Source organism: Falco peregrinus, chromosome 8, assembly GCF_023634155.1.
Source record: "Falco peregrinus isolate bFalPer1 chromosome 8, bFalPer1.pri, whole genome shotgun sequence".
Lineage (NCBI taxonomy): Eukaryota > Metazoa > Chordata > Aves > Falconiformes > Falconidae > Falco > Falco peregrinus.
The window spans coordinates 42,798,701-42,813,686 of NC_073728.1; the positions used below are offsets into that span (position 1 = coordinate 42,798,701).

At 44.2% G+C, this 14,986-nt stretch overlaps 1 protein-coding gene across 6 annotated transcripts in view; it reads left to right on the forward strand.

The window, feature by feature from the left end:
* The window catches only part of GALNT13 (polypeptide N-acetylgalactosaminyltransferase 13), a 158,486-nt gene that overhangs the window by 108,254 nt on the left and 35,246 nt on the right, over positions 1 to 14,986 (forward strand). The window lies entirely within an intron of this gene.

The window sequence follows — 14,986 nt, forward strand, 5'->3', positions numbered from 1 at the left end:
CTTTTTTACCCAGAATTTCTACTGAGATATTGTGAGTTGTGGTAGGGAGGAATTCAGTACTGAGCAAAAGGTGATGTTTGGCTATAGAAAATAAAAGAAAAAGGGCATGGAAAAATGTATCCGATTTAAGTCTGCCTTTGGCTTTTCTCCAGCACATCTGCGAAAGCTAGAGCAAGCCCCTCACTGTGGGCGCGGGCAGCCGCCGTCCCCCTGTGCCCCGTGCTCGCACCGCTGCTGGGGGGCACAGGGACACAGAGGGGCCAGAGCCGGGCAGGGGCTGGGGCACGAGCCCGATGGGGGCAGCTGGGGGAGCTGGGGGGGGGGTTCAGCCTGGAGAGGAGGGGGCTCAGGGGGGCCCTGATCGCTCCCTACAGCTCCCTGGAAGGGGGCTGCAGCCAGGGGGGTCGGGCTCTGCTCCCAAGTAACAAGCGACAGGACCAGAGGGAACGGCCTCAAGTGCACCGGGGCAGGGTCAGACTGGGCACTGGGGAACATTTCTTCATGGAAAGGGTGGTCAGGCACTGGGACAGGCTGCCCAGGGGGTGGTGGGGTCAACGTCCCTGGGGGTATTTAAAAACATATAGATGCGGTGCTGAGGGACATGGGTTAGTGATGGTCTGGGCATCGCTGGGCTAACGGTTGCACTCAGTGGTCTTAAACATCTTTCCCATCCTAAATGATTCTATGGTTTTCCCTGCTCTGCTCTTTTGACAATTTGATATCAGACCTCCAACAAAATAGATTACTTTGGAACCACCCATTTAAAAGAAAATAAACCTCAAGAAAGTGGCAGTAGGAAATACCTGTCTCCATCTATCAGAGTGCTCACGTTGCAGGATGCCATGTGAATGGAGTGATGCAGTCATGCCTCTGCAGGTCGAAGCATTTTAAATATGAGATTTGGTTTTGAGAGTGGCTATGAGGAGCACATTGGATGGGTAAATCAGAACCTTAATCCTCTCTGCTGGTGGTTCCAGCCTGGAGCTGCCTGTGTGGTGCTGCTGTAACAGGACATTATTTGGTGTGGCTGTCGTCTATCAGGGAGGCGGGTGGTTGGATGCATGGATGGATGGATGGATGGATGGATGATCTCCAGGTTTGGAGGAGTGGTGGGTACTGACATGTACCTGCGGTTCAGCTGGGCGGAAAATGCCCAATTTGGACATTTGGAAACGTGCAGATGCTTTTGATAGTAGAAGCCATTGTGAAGCTCTGTGTGGAAGAGCACCTGCCATGTGAGAGGTCAAATGAGCACGCGTTTTGATGTCTCCTCATTAGCACCTGTGTCTTGGACAGGAATTACAGATTATTTCCTGTTGCATTAGAGAGCAGCTTCTGAAATCATTTTGTGGCTGCCTTTACAATTTCTTAGGTTTCAGCAGCAGCGGGGGAGGATTTTGTCAGTGACATTTTTTTTAGCTTGGATGTCCAATATTAGGCTTTCCAGCCTGCATTTCATCAGCTGGTTTCCGAGGTGAGAAGACATCCCTTCTGCTATGGAAAAGACCAGTTGTTGCCGTAGGCCATTTTAATTTCGGCTCCTAAGCACAGATACAAATGAAAGGCTATCTTTAACAAACCATTTTTCAGCAGTCTGACATCCAGTGAGATATCATGCATTGCAAATACCGCTTTCCACGGTGATTCCTGTGGGAAGGAAAAGCTGCTAGCAGAGGCATCCTTTTCCTTTTTCCACCTGGGGAGGACGTTATCAATTTCCCTATCAAAATTTCCCCAGGGTTGACACAGGGCTGGGGTCCTTCTGCCTTTTCTTTTATGCCAGTATGATGCTAAGGCAGCTCTTAAAATGCAGTCTCCATCTGAAAAGATGGCAAGATAATAAGGTAGAATTCAAAACCACCCTGCAGTATTTCAGATGCAGGACCGTATGGGATGGGTGGACATTCCCTCTGCACCCCCTGGGTGTCTGGGTTTGAGTATGCCTTTGGCTACCGCTGATAAAAATAAGACCTCAATTAGATGAAGCAAAAGGGGCTTATCTTGCAGTTTTTAATGCTACTACCTGGGGAGGGGAGGGAGGCAGCCGTGTTTCAAACCATTTAAATTGCTCTGCACGTTTGTGGTGGGTTATAGCACAGCAGTCAGGTTATGCCAGGGCCCCCCTTGAAAGAGCCGTTGTGCATGGGGAGACCCTCACAAAGCTGTGAATGGCCCCGCTGCGCTGTCCCACAGCCTCCCGAGCCGGGCGGGGGGGATCGTCCTGCCTGCTGAACCCTTGGCAGCTGTGCTGGGGTAGGGGTGGGGGGGTTCCCTCCCCCCACCGGTGCTGCCCCGACCACGGTTCCCCCCATCCCACCTGACCGACTTCACTCTTTCATCTCTGCTACGCCTTGGTGTGCCCCTTGGTGATAAGCATCCCCGTGGGACGGGACCCACCTTCGGGCACATCAGCCTGGTGCTGGCCCCGGAGGGCTTCTGGCAGCACTGGGCACGCACCAGCGGTGGGGTTGGTCCTGCTGGCTTGGCTCCAGCTGCCCTTACGCCCTGCCCCCCGGGCAGGCGTGCAAGGTAAGAACTTCTAGGTCATTTGCTCTCGGTTGTTAGTTATAGGTACAACTGTGGAGTCAAAGAGGGATAAAATGATTCAGGTTTTGTCATGACAATATTTAATGAAACTGTTTCCTTTTATTGGAAAAATTAGGGTGAAACGCCACTGCACCTTTTGTATTTCTGGTTAAGTTATCACCTGCCTTTCTATGAACAAAACGGTAACTTGCTTCTGAAATGAACACAGATAGTCAGTAATGCTTCTAAATGTGATCTGTCTTCTTTAAACAGTTATACGTTGGCATATTTGCACAAGATTTTGATAGAAAATTCCAATTCAGAACCTATGGAGAACATGTTATTGAAAAAGAGGCTGAAATGAGGTCAGTGCCAGTGATGCTGGCAGGACAAGATCAGTTTAATTCAAAACTTAATGCCTGTTGCTGTTTCAGTCGCTGGAAAGAATTTTGGTATAGGGCTCCTTTATATTTTCTGCTCTTTTTTAAAGTTGTTTATGAATGTGCTGTACCAGTTGGCGATCAAAATGTGATGATGATGTTCCCCAGCATTAAGAATCAAATAGAGGAGAAAGGTAATTAGGGGGTTTAGAAATTAAAGTTAATAACATTTAAACTTAAAAAAACCCCTTCTCAATAAAAGAATTAGTAGTTTGGTTTTTTTAATAGGCCATTTCTAAATGTTAGAAATTGTTCCCAATATTATTAAACTGGGGGTTTTTATCCTTTTGTCTGGCATGCATTTCTCTTACTTTATTAATCTGAAAAATACAGATCTCAAGATAATTCTGTTAGAGAACAAAGGAAGTTGCATTTTAGTAATTAGGTCTCTGAAGCTATTATCTATCAGCACACACTCATGTACCCAGTTCTCCTCTGGGACCTGATTAATTTGATTTCTCAGCTGATGTCCTAAGAGAAAGAGGAACCAATGGTTGTTCACAGAGGCGTTGTGTTAAATATATCTCTCAGCATAATTAGGGTGCACACCTAGTAATTTTATTTCAAGGTAAAAGTCTGGATCAATTGAGTTATGAATTGTTTTCTTGAAGCTGTCTGCTTGTAAAAATAGAACTCCGCTGAAGAAGAACCCATCTGAAATTTTTGGTGGTCTTGGACATATTTAAAATTGCTGCCCTATCTTTGTGGAAGCAGTGTGTAGATAAGAATAAAATCTTTTATTTCTGCTACCCTTGAATTTGGCCATCCTGTGTGTTGGCTGTTCATGTCACATGCTCAGATGAGTTAGGAACCCAAATTTTTAATGTATCCAACAGAGATTAACAAAAAAAACCAAAACCCACAACCACAACAACAAAAAGTAAAACTGTACAGGTTAAATTCTGCGAAATATTTTGAGTTAAAAAAAAGCTTAATTTATCACATGGTGAAACGCTGGGAGAAACAATTAACATACAAAAAAGTGCTCTATTTTTGTCCTTTGGCGTTGGTGGTGGGAGGGAACAGCACAGTTTTATTTTTACTGTGTCTTCTGGAGCGAAGTGTGGCTTTGCTCAGTCTGGAGCGGGGCCCCAGGGCTGTGAAAGCTCTGTTTGCTGAGGCTGGTATGGGTTTGAAAACTGAGAGTAAGATCACAAAATATAATTGTAGGGAGGAACACTTACCTTTTTGTTTTAATATAAATACTGCGTTTGACAAGGAGTTTTGAATGTTACTTGGCAGGAGCCTGAGAGTCTGCAGTGTGATTACAGCCTGAAACCGTGGGAGCCAAGTCATTCAGAAGAGTTTGAAAAAATGTATCTCAGAAATTCTGGAAACACTTAAAAGGGTTTTAAGTAAGTCTCTTTCTTAGAAAAGAAAAATATGAATTTGTTCTGAAAAATGGAGGAGTTACTGCGTATTGCCCATGTTCTGCTGCTGTCAGTGGCACTCTGCAGCCAGTCTCATTTATGCTCAGGTTGAACTGGTGCCGGGTAATTGAGCTGACAGGAGACTTTCCTCCTAAATCAGTAAAAATCCTCGCAATTTTCTGACTGCAATAAAGTGTTCTATTCTGACTGCTTGGGAATGCAAAGTACCCAAAGGGGGGATGGTCAGTTTCATCCCAGTGAGGCAAAATGTGCCCAATGCAATGCCAAACTGCATCAGCAATTCTCTCTCCTTCCCTCCGTATTGGTCTTTTATTGGCATCTGTAATAAAAAAAAAAAAAAAGCTTAATAATAACTAATCTCTGTTAGTATGTTTAGCAGTCAGCTTTCTGTTATTTTCACTATTATCCATTAAATTAACAGTGTAATTGATGTAAATCAACAGTGCAGGATTAGACGCTGGGTGGTTCTTTGCTGTTACACCAACATCTTTTTCTTATGTGCAAAACCACGTCTTAATTGTTTCCAGGGCACGTGTGCGTATGCCCTGGTGGGTCTGCGGGGATGCACCTTCTCTGTCTGCTGCAGTCACACTGCTCCTGGCAGCCACAGTCACTTCTTTTTCAAGTTGTTCCAGCGTATCTCATTCCACTCAACCTGTGCATTGCTAAATGCAGGCAGTTATGTCAATTTATGCATTAAAATACCGTATCTAATCATTGAATAGAAATAATTACATGCTCAGGATAGGCCTGCATTTGCACAGTCAGCTGAAAAAGATAATGCCCATAATAGTTCGGTTTCTCTGTACACTTTGTGCATTGCTAAACCACTTTATCTTCTTAATAATCAGTTAGTATTCAATTCCCATGTCCTACCTAGTCTATTAAAGTAAGGCTAAAATGCAAAATTACATTATTTTTTGAGCACTTTATTTAAAGCATTATTGAGAATTTAAATATAGTACTTTGTAGTTTTAATTTGGGATTACAAGATAAGTGCTTGTGTTTTACTTAGATTTACTCAGCAGACGATGTGCAATCCCGCTTTCAAGTGTAATTATATAATTAGGTTGATAATGACTGTATCAATTTAGGAAGTAAGAGCTCTTGATAAACATTTTCCCTCTTCCTTTACCTATTTAGCATTTCAGTGCTCGAGGACTGCCAGAGCTGCGAGTGCACTAATTCCAAAATAAGTTCATTTAATCTGCGGCGTGGTGATCCCACAGTGAAATGCGTGTGGCCACGCTGGTGCCCCTGGTGCGTGGCCGCTGAGTCTGCACGCATCCTGCTGGGAAAGCGCTCGCCTGGGGTGAGGATTTTCTGCAGGAGCAAAGCACTGCCCTGCCCGGCTGGGCTGCTCCTGCCATAGCCTGCCACGGTGGGAAATGTGTGTGCTAGGGGTGAGAAAGGGGGAAAGGAAAGAAAGGGAGAAAAGAAAATAAATAAACAAAAAAGGGGGATAAGAGAAAAGGAAGGAAAGGGGGGAAAGGAAGGGAAAGGGCAAAAGAGGGGGAAGGAAAAGGGGAAAGGAAGGGGAAGGAAAAGGGGAAAGGAAGGGGAAGGGAAAAGGAAGGGGAAGGGAAAAGGAGGGGGAAAGGGAAGGGGAAGGGAAAAAAGAAAAGAAGGAAAAAAGGGACAAAAAAAGGAAAAAGAAAATAAGGAAAAGAGGGACAAAAAAGGGGAAAAAGAAAACAAGGAAAAGAGGGACAAAAAAAGGGAAAAAAAAGGGGGAGAAGGAAAAAAGAAAGGAAGTACAAAATTTAATACAACTTTTTCAGCATCATAGTTTCCAAAGATCCTTTCTTGGTTCCTTGCTCAACCAAATTGAACATTAGGGCTGAACACATCATGAACAAGGGATGGAGTCTGTCACGGCCAGTCAGTCTCAGGCTCGGCACTAATCCTGCCCCAGACAGACGTGAACACGTCCGTGCTGGCGCTCCTGCGTGCCAGAATGCTCTTGTGACTCTGTACGCAAGAGACTGCTCGTACGGGTCTTGCTGGGACAGCTGAGCTATTGCTTCCCGAGTCAAAAAAATACTTTTCTTCTGTTGCTTCTCTGCTTATATTTAAGACACTGATATTGAAGACCTGAACCTATTGGTAGTCCCTACTTGCTGAGATTCTCTGACTGAAAAAAACCCCAAACCCAAGAAATATTGAATGAAAGCAATTGGGCTGCAAGATCTTTATAGTGTTAGTCACTGTTCTTAACTTTTCAAGTAAAAATTAAGTGTCTATATACACACACATACAATTTTCATGAAAGTGGGTGAGGAGGTGTCTGCGGTGAAGAGCCGTGCCCGTACCAGGGGTCCATCTGGAGGCTGCAGGGCTCTGTGCTGCACGGGGCATGCCGCAGTGGTGGCAGGAGAGGGGAGGTGAAGGTGGCAGGACTGGCTCATGGTGAGTCCAGGGAGGTTGTGCTGTCCCTGTCCACCTCATCCCCGCTCCTCCTGGGTGGTCCAAGCCACCCCTTGTGGGTCCATGTGCCGCAGCAGTTCTGTAAATCGGTTTATTGACAGTGTTGCTTGCAGGAGCAAAAGCTCCTAAGTGTGCCCTCAATGGGGTTTTGGGAAATAAGTGCATCTACAATTGTTTTGGGTTTGCGTGGCAAGGTTTTGGTAGTTGGGGGAGCTACAGGGGTGGCTTCTAGAAGCTTCCCCTACATCTGATGGAGCCTATGCCAGTTGGCTCCGAGATGAACCTGACCTGGCCAAAGCTGAGCCCATCAGTAATGGTGGTAACATCCCTGAGATAACGTATTTAAGAAGGGAAAAAACCCTCCAACCAGGGTCAACCCACCACAACAACATTGGTACTCAGCCCTCGGCCTCTGCTTGGCTGGTCAGGTTCACCCAGCCAATGTAATTAATCAAAGGCAACAATCTAAAAATGAATAACGCTCTTCAAGCACCGCTTGATAGTCAGGCATCACCAAAAATACTAAGTGTAAAGGAACTGTAAAGGAACTGCTGTAAAGGAACACAAGTGAATAGTTGACCGCATTATTTATTTGAGTGTTTGCCCTGATCCTGTTTCTGGTTGCTTTTACTTTACTGGAATCGGTTGTTATTCTTCTCAGTAATAAAAGTCATGGCTGCAGGCAGCAGTTGGGGCTGCTGGTGGTGGGGAAGCTACTGGTCGTGGGGAAGCTGCGTGGGAGGGCTGCGCTGATGCCCACCAGCACCAGTTCTTCCCTTTCAAGGAGCTGTTGGTCTGCCAGCCACAATCCTTCTCTTCTACAGATGTGTCCAGAGAAGTGGCCCTGCCTCACTGCTGTGCCAACAGTTAGCTGAGATGATTTATGCAAAATAAAATACAAGACAGTCATTTGGATTTGAGTGTGAACCAGTTGAGCTACAGAAATTGGCTTCGTGTGTAGTGACAGTGGAAATTAAAGGGTTCGGAGAGCGCCTGGATGGTGATCCTGAGTCCCAAAGATGTGCTTGGACCACTCTCAAGGGGCAGGAGGTCCTCGCGGTGCCCATCAGCGCTGTGGCCTGAGCCCCTCTCCCCTCCCCAAGCCCTGTAGCAGCTCTGCTTTGCCAGTTGCCATGTGCAATATTAGGCTGGCGTTATTAAACTTGGCTTTGGAAACGAGGTTGGTTACCCCAGCTCTCCCTCGCAGATGCCACCCCCGTGTACCAGCCTCCCCCCGGCAGTGGCGCCATGGCAGAAGGCGGTGAAGCTCTGTGGATGCTTCCCACCTGGGCTGGTGGTAGGAGGAAAGGGCAGGACTTGCAACACCGCGGTATTTAGCTGAATACCGTGTTATTAAAACCAGCAACTGCCTTGAGAATTATTGTTGTTTGACTTCATTTGGGGGGGTCATCTAGCTTGATTTAGTTCAAAGGTACTTACGAGAGGAGGTACGAGAATCGGGGTTTTCCTGCCTTGTAGCTGATCCAGAGGTCTTGATGTGTCAATACGGCCTCACCTAAAGCTGCAGCTAAAAGGGGGCTTAAACCCTTTGCTCCTGGGTGCGATCCCTCCTTTGTATATGCCCTTGGTTTTGTTGGAGGTGAAAGATGACTTTTGTAGATCAACAAACGCAGAAGTGCTCCCGTGTAATTAACATAGATGAATCGAGACAGATCAAATTCGTGCTTTATCTTTTGTGTCGTTTATAGCACTGATACTTGCAAAGAACATTTTATTAAATTTGTAATAAAATGGAGTGTAAGGAGTGGGTTGGCAGATTGTTGCCAGATCATTGCCAGCCAGCCAGAGCCTTAGATTACTTTTTTCCTAACGATATCCCTTGTGGGGCATATTACAAATCTCTAATGAGTTAACACAGCTTTTCAGCTGGTAGGGAAGAGTAGAAAGAAAATCTTTATTACTTTACATGTAATGCAAATGGCATAGGAGAAATAATACACTCACACATACCATGCCCAATATTGAAATACCAGGTAATACAAAACATACATTTGAATACACTGGGGAAAGAGGCTGGCTTTGTATTTTGTCTCTAAGATTTCTGAGTTGGGAAATAATCCTGTTCTGTTAGGGTTGCATGGACATTCCAAATGAGACTCATTTTAAGATGCCTACAAAATAGAGATCGATGGCTGACCTACATGTTTAGTCTTAATACAATAAATGTCAATAGAAAACAAGCGTTTAAATTTGAAAAACAGCATGAATATAATGGTCTTTTATGAGGGTATTTAGTAATTTTTCCAGCTACAAAAATACATTTTTTTACATGCACACCCATACTTAAATCAGCTCTAGCCTTGCTACAGTCCCAGTAGTGCCAGTTTCACTCCTGCTGCTCTTAGGTGTAGTAAGAATGACAGAATTTCCCAGGAACATTTATTTTCCATATTTTGATGACAAAGAAGAGCTGTAATGTAGCAGGGTCTTATGGTTTTCACAGCAAAAATGCTTTCACTGCCAAAATTCTTCTAGTACCTCAATAATTTTACTGCTTTAATTTTTACTCTCTGGTGCCGGGTGGTTAAAGCTGAAGTCAGAGGTTTCTTTTCAACTCTGCCTCTCTTAAAAGCTTTCCTGACATACGAACTGGAAGAAACATCTTAATGCAGCATTAATTCTATTCATAATAATGTTCCCATTGGTATCTATTTCAGTAAAATTAATATTTTTTTCTTCAGTGTCTGGACAAATTTTGCAATGTAAGAGTTAACTAACCTCTGTCATTCTAAAATAGGTATTTTATCTAAAATAGATACTTACTGTGTAAGTATCATACATTACAGGTGTGTTTATAAGGCAAAATGACATTTGAGGTCTTAATCCTTTGCGGTAAATCAGCTTTAAAAGTGCAACGCACTATTGTGTAACGCTTTATTTGCAGAAACATTGACAATACTGACTCATTTTCTTGAGTTATAAGGTTTTTTTTAAAAGTTAGATATTATATTTTCTCAAAGTATATATAGCTGACATTTTCCCATTAAAAGCTCAGTCTTCATTCCATACCATATTTTATATTGTGAAACCACTACCTATATTTATCTTAAATCACTCATGAATTGATATCAGGACTTCTCAGGAAGAGTGGGGAGGGTGGGTGGTGGGTTAGTTGTTTTTCGGTTTGTTTTGCTTTTTAATGAGTTACGCGTGGTTTTTTGGCAATATAAATAAGACACATCAAGAATTAATGTTTTGGCTAATTAGAAAACACATGTGTTACCAATTAATATGTCTGCTTTTGACAGGGATACAGCATGAAAGTCCCTGGATTTTAGAAGCATACAGCATTATGTGTCTTATTTTCTGGATTGTGTTGTAAGGAGCTGGTGAAGCGCTGCAGGACCTGCCTGGTGCCTGGCAGCTCTCCCGTCCTGGGCGCGATGGATCGCTCCTCTCGTGTCAGCAAAGTGACGAGGGGAGCTGTAAGCCACTGGTTACCATTCCGCCAGCTGCCCAAGTAGTCACCCTCTGCCTCCTTGAAGGGAGAAGAGCGGAGCGTGCTGGATAGCAGCACCCTCCCAGGCACTGGGTAAATCCTCTTAATGCAGCAACTAATATTTTTCCAAAATTATCGGCGTGTGTTCTTGCTTCTCTGTAATGTGTGCCAGACCAGGCACCCTGGTGTTGCAAACTCATGTTTAATTTAGCACTTTGCCATCTTTAATCCTATGAAACATCATTTTGTCTGCTGCTTTGGTAGTAAAAAAAGCAAAAATCAGACTCAACCATCTCTATCTGTGAAGGTTCCCAGTGGCCTCCACCTCGGTTCTTGGCTTTTGCGTTTCACAAGGGCACCTTGGATACTGGCCTGGCTACCGTGCAGCGCGATGCAGGTTTTCAGAGCTGAACTACAGACAGAAGTGCATGGACTGGCTTCTCTGGTCACCTTCCTCTACCTTTGAATACACTAGAATATCGGTTCAATGAAACAACGGTTTCCTCTTCGGTTTTCAAGACAGCAAAAGATAGCAAAAGCCTAATTTGGATTAAGTTTTCAAAGGGTTATTCTTACGTAAAGAAAATTATTCCCAGTTCTGCAACCTCTATTTCATTCCAGATTATATTTTTTTCATCTTTTTCATCATGAATTAATGTCTTGTTCTGCAGAAATGGTACGTTACACCGATTTTGAAACTGTGCCCTTGTAAGCCAATCTGCAGGACATGCCTGTTAGAAAAAATGCAGATGTAATGCAATGCTGCCGCCATTTAATTTGTTCTACTTGAAACACATCTGCTGCTCTGTTAAAACAATCTGCTTCTTTCCTGAGATATTTTTAATCCATTCTTTTGCACGCTACGCTTTCTGTAGCTTCTTGTGGTGTTTCGTTCCTTTTTTTTGCACCTGAGGACATTTTACTTACGCTTTCTTATTTAAGCATAAGCAGCCTTATTAGTCATTAATTATTTTTATATTTCCTCTGAGTCCCATCGATTATTTAGCAAGTAGTGACAATAAATAGGTATTGATTCATAACAGCTTGGTTTTAAATTGAGCTGAAGGGAATATAAAGGTTTACTGGAGATCCATACAAATGAGGTCCTTGCTGGAAGACAAAGGGGCGTTGCGCTAGCATCGCAATGTGCGGTGTAAGTGAATGCTGCCGACATGGGCCAGCCGGCTCCAGCAGGATGGGGAGTATAGAGAATAGAGGAGCTTAGGGAAGGGAGAACATGTCAGGCTTTGAGCAGGGAGTGTTACCAACGTGCCTTAGGAGGTACGGAGAGTGAGGAAAGAGACAGCTTGAGTTGAGGGGGTGGATGCCAGTGTCTTGGAGACCTGGGTCACCACCGTGCCGGGGGAACCAGCCATCTGCATCTGTCGTAGGATCCCAAGTCCTGAAAAGCCTTAAGGTAAACCTACCCCAGTGAGGTGAGCATCGAAACCCTTCAAAGACTCCCCATCACTACAGCTAAGCTTTATTAAAATGTAAAAGTAGAATTTATTTTGCTGGAGTTTGTTTAATTACGGAAATCTCAAGTATGAAGTTGAGCCAGATTGAGTGGGAAAAGGTTTATTGTGTTTTCCATTCTGGCAATTGCAAGGTTGAACGAAATGTGGAAACAGAAATCGCTGTAAGAATTGTAAAGTAAAATAGGAACAAGGTGTTTGGTGAATCCACAGGGTATTTTCACTGGGAGGTAGTGTTTCTGATTTGGTTTGTAACTCAGATACCCACGTGTGTGCGTGCAGTGGGGGAGGCTGGGTGGTTTGCGATCTCAGCCTATAGCTGTGTTAATATCCTTTTTCCTCATGTTCAGCTTCATCAGATCCCCAAGTACAAAGCACTACAAAACACAGATACTGCTTTTCTCGTAACACTTCCAGTGCCTTCCCATGAGGAAGATTAGCTTAATTATAGACAAGGATTGAATAGCACAAATAAGAGCAGCAGTGCACACCTCCTCTGGAAAAGGCAGCAACCACAGACCCCCACTCCCCCTTGCCTGTAAAAGCTTGTCTCAAAAACATTCTTTTAAAAATAAAGTCTTTTTTCTGAAAGCAAAGATATTTTCAGTGCAGTTGTGTGTAGCACACATTGCACAGATAGCTTTTGAAACCAGGCAAGTGTTCTTGATCTTCCACCGTTGGTACATACAAAGGAAAAATACTCTGCAGCCAAAGTCTTGTCACAATCCTGTCCATGCCTGACCAGGTCCAGAGGACTTGTTGGACTCGTCCGTGACTGCTTCATTTGTTCCTTCTGTGGTGAGTAACGGTAGGCACAGGGTGATGGAACAGCCACAAGTTGCTGCTTAATGGAAGCACAGGGGTTAGACGCCAAGGTGGTTTAAGTGCTGTGAGTTAAACAGTGGCTATGTGAGTTCTCCTTAGAGAAAAGTTGCCATTTGAAAAAGCAAAATATTAAATAACAACTGTAATACTGACCTTTTGGTGCTTTTCTTTCCCTAAACAAAGTCAAAGGAAACTCTGTGATCAATCCTCTTGATGGCAGAACAGCTGATGGATGAGCTCTGTTTCTTGGGGGGAAAAAAAAATAAAAAATGTTGAGTCCTTTAAGAATTTTATAAAACCTCCCCAAATACTTTACTGAGCATGCTTTAGCCCAGAAGATGTTCTGAGAGCTGTAGCGCAGGTGAAGCCTCCTGTCCACCACAGCTGTCCTGTATGGCCCCTGTGTTGCCCTGTGCCGTAAGCTTGGCTTTTCCCAGGGCGCTTCAGCTCGGCTTTCCCTGGAGCTCTTGCATTTCCACCGCAGTCCCTGCAGATCCTGTTTTTCACCTTCAGCCAGCTCTGCTATAGAGGATAACACTGCCTGGATTTAACCTGGATTTGATCTCTCTCCACTTTTCCGCCGTCCCTTAAGTTACTATGATTTAATTTCTCTATATGGGTTACAGTAGAAGGTTTTATTTGAATACTTCTGTTTACTGAAGTTTAAAATTTCATGCTTTCCTAATGCCTGGGTAGGTGCCACTTAATTTATTGGCACCAACCAAGAACAATTGGTTTCCGAGGGGTTTTTCTGATCTGGAGCTGATGAAGCATCGGTCGCCCCCAGCCATTGTGATCAGGCTGAAGTGCTCCCCAGGAGCACCTGCCTTGATTTTAACCTGTAGCAATAATTCGTAGCATATCATGTATTTTAGTTAATTATCTAGAACTACATCATATCCTACAATTGCATAATGATACATAAACCTAATTTGTCCAAGACGTAACCAGTAAGTATTTGGAAACGTGAGTAAGAGTGGTTATCCAAAACAAGTTAAACTTTTGTTTTATAGTAATGAATAGTTTTGCTGTAGTTATGTACTGAATTTCTTTAAAAATTGATAGCATCTTGTGCTTCAGGGTGTGATTTGCTAGCAGAATATGCTGATACCCTAGGAGCTTCACCTCTATGATAATTTCAAAATAAGATCCCATAAATAATGGAAAGCAGAGGATGATGGAAACGCAGCATGGATTTCAGATAGAAATCTGGGACTGTCTTTCAAACTCTTTTGGCTGACTGCTGGCAGTTACTACCGCTTTGCCTACTGCTCGTTCTTTGGATGATACCTCATGTCTAAAATTTGGTTAAATCAGGCTGCAGAGTGTATTTGACATGCTTTTTGGTGTTTGGTTATCTTTCTTAGTAGCTCAGGTTGGCCAAGCACCTTAAGGCTGGCCTTTATGTTTCTTCCAGTGATGAATGGTTCCTTCCTGAGCTGCCCCATTCCTGGAGTGTGTGGGTATTGAGAAGGACATTGCCAGGTTACTGGTTCAATATTATTTTAGATTCTGAAAGTCACGGAGCTGGGTGTGCTCTGGTAGAATTTCCAGCGATGCTCACCCCTGCTGCCGCTTGTCAGTGGTGAAGTCGCGTGTCACCCTGCATTACGTGGACAGGTTGGAGAGTGAATGCTGCATCTCAAAAGATTTGAAAATACTTTTAAGACTGCAATGTCTTTATTCATGCACTTACAAAGTAGATTTTATGTCACCTGTATCATGGACTTAATGTGCCAGTGGTGCAGATGTGCCAGGGTCGTGAGCTGTACAATGCGTGTTCGTGTGCGATGCGCAGTCACTGCGGATCTCTTGGTCCCCTGTGTCTGGGACATGCAGCCCTGGCTGTGTCCTCCCACTTTTATGTCTTCTGGTGCCTACTTCTACCATCAACAGATAAATAAATCGCTTGACCGACTGTCCTGAGTCTTGAAAGCACCATATATTCCTTTAAATTAAATCAGAATACACTGTACAGGGCGGATTTCTAACTGATTTCCCTTCTCCTTGATTATTAGTCTCTATTTTTTTTTTTCTTCCTGACCTGTATTTATGATTTGTGGCCTATGCACCACTCCTGATGACCAGCTGGATGCTTCTGGCTCACGTCTCTGGTGTTTAGGTTTGCGGTAGGAGCAGCACCGCTGGGCATGGTGACAATTTAACTGTGAGATGACATCATGACACCTCCCTTTCGGAAAACGGTGCCCTCTGTGCCCTGCCTGCGGTAGGGGCGGTGGGTCCGGGGCAGCAGATGGGTCCTGGTCTCTGCAGAAACCTGCCACCTTGCTGCCCCTTCCCTGCCCTATGGCAGGAGACATTTAATTTTATAGTAGCGTTAACGAGGATGTGGTGAGTTCTGCCATGGGCTGAGCCTGGGGCCTGCAGGAGGGAGGGAGCACCGAGGTTCCTCAGGATGGGGAATGTGTCCTTTCTGGTGAA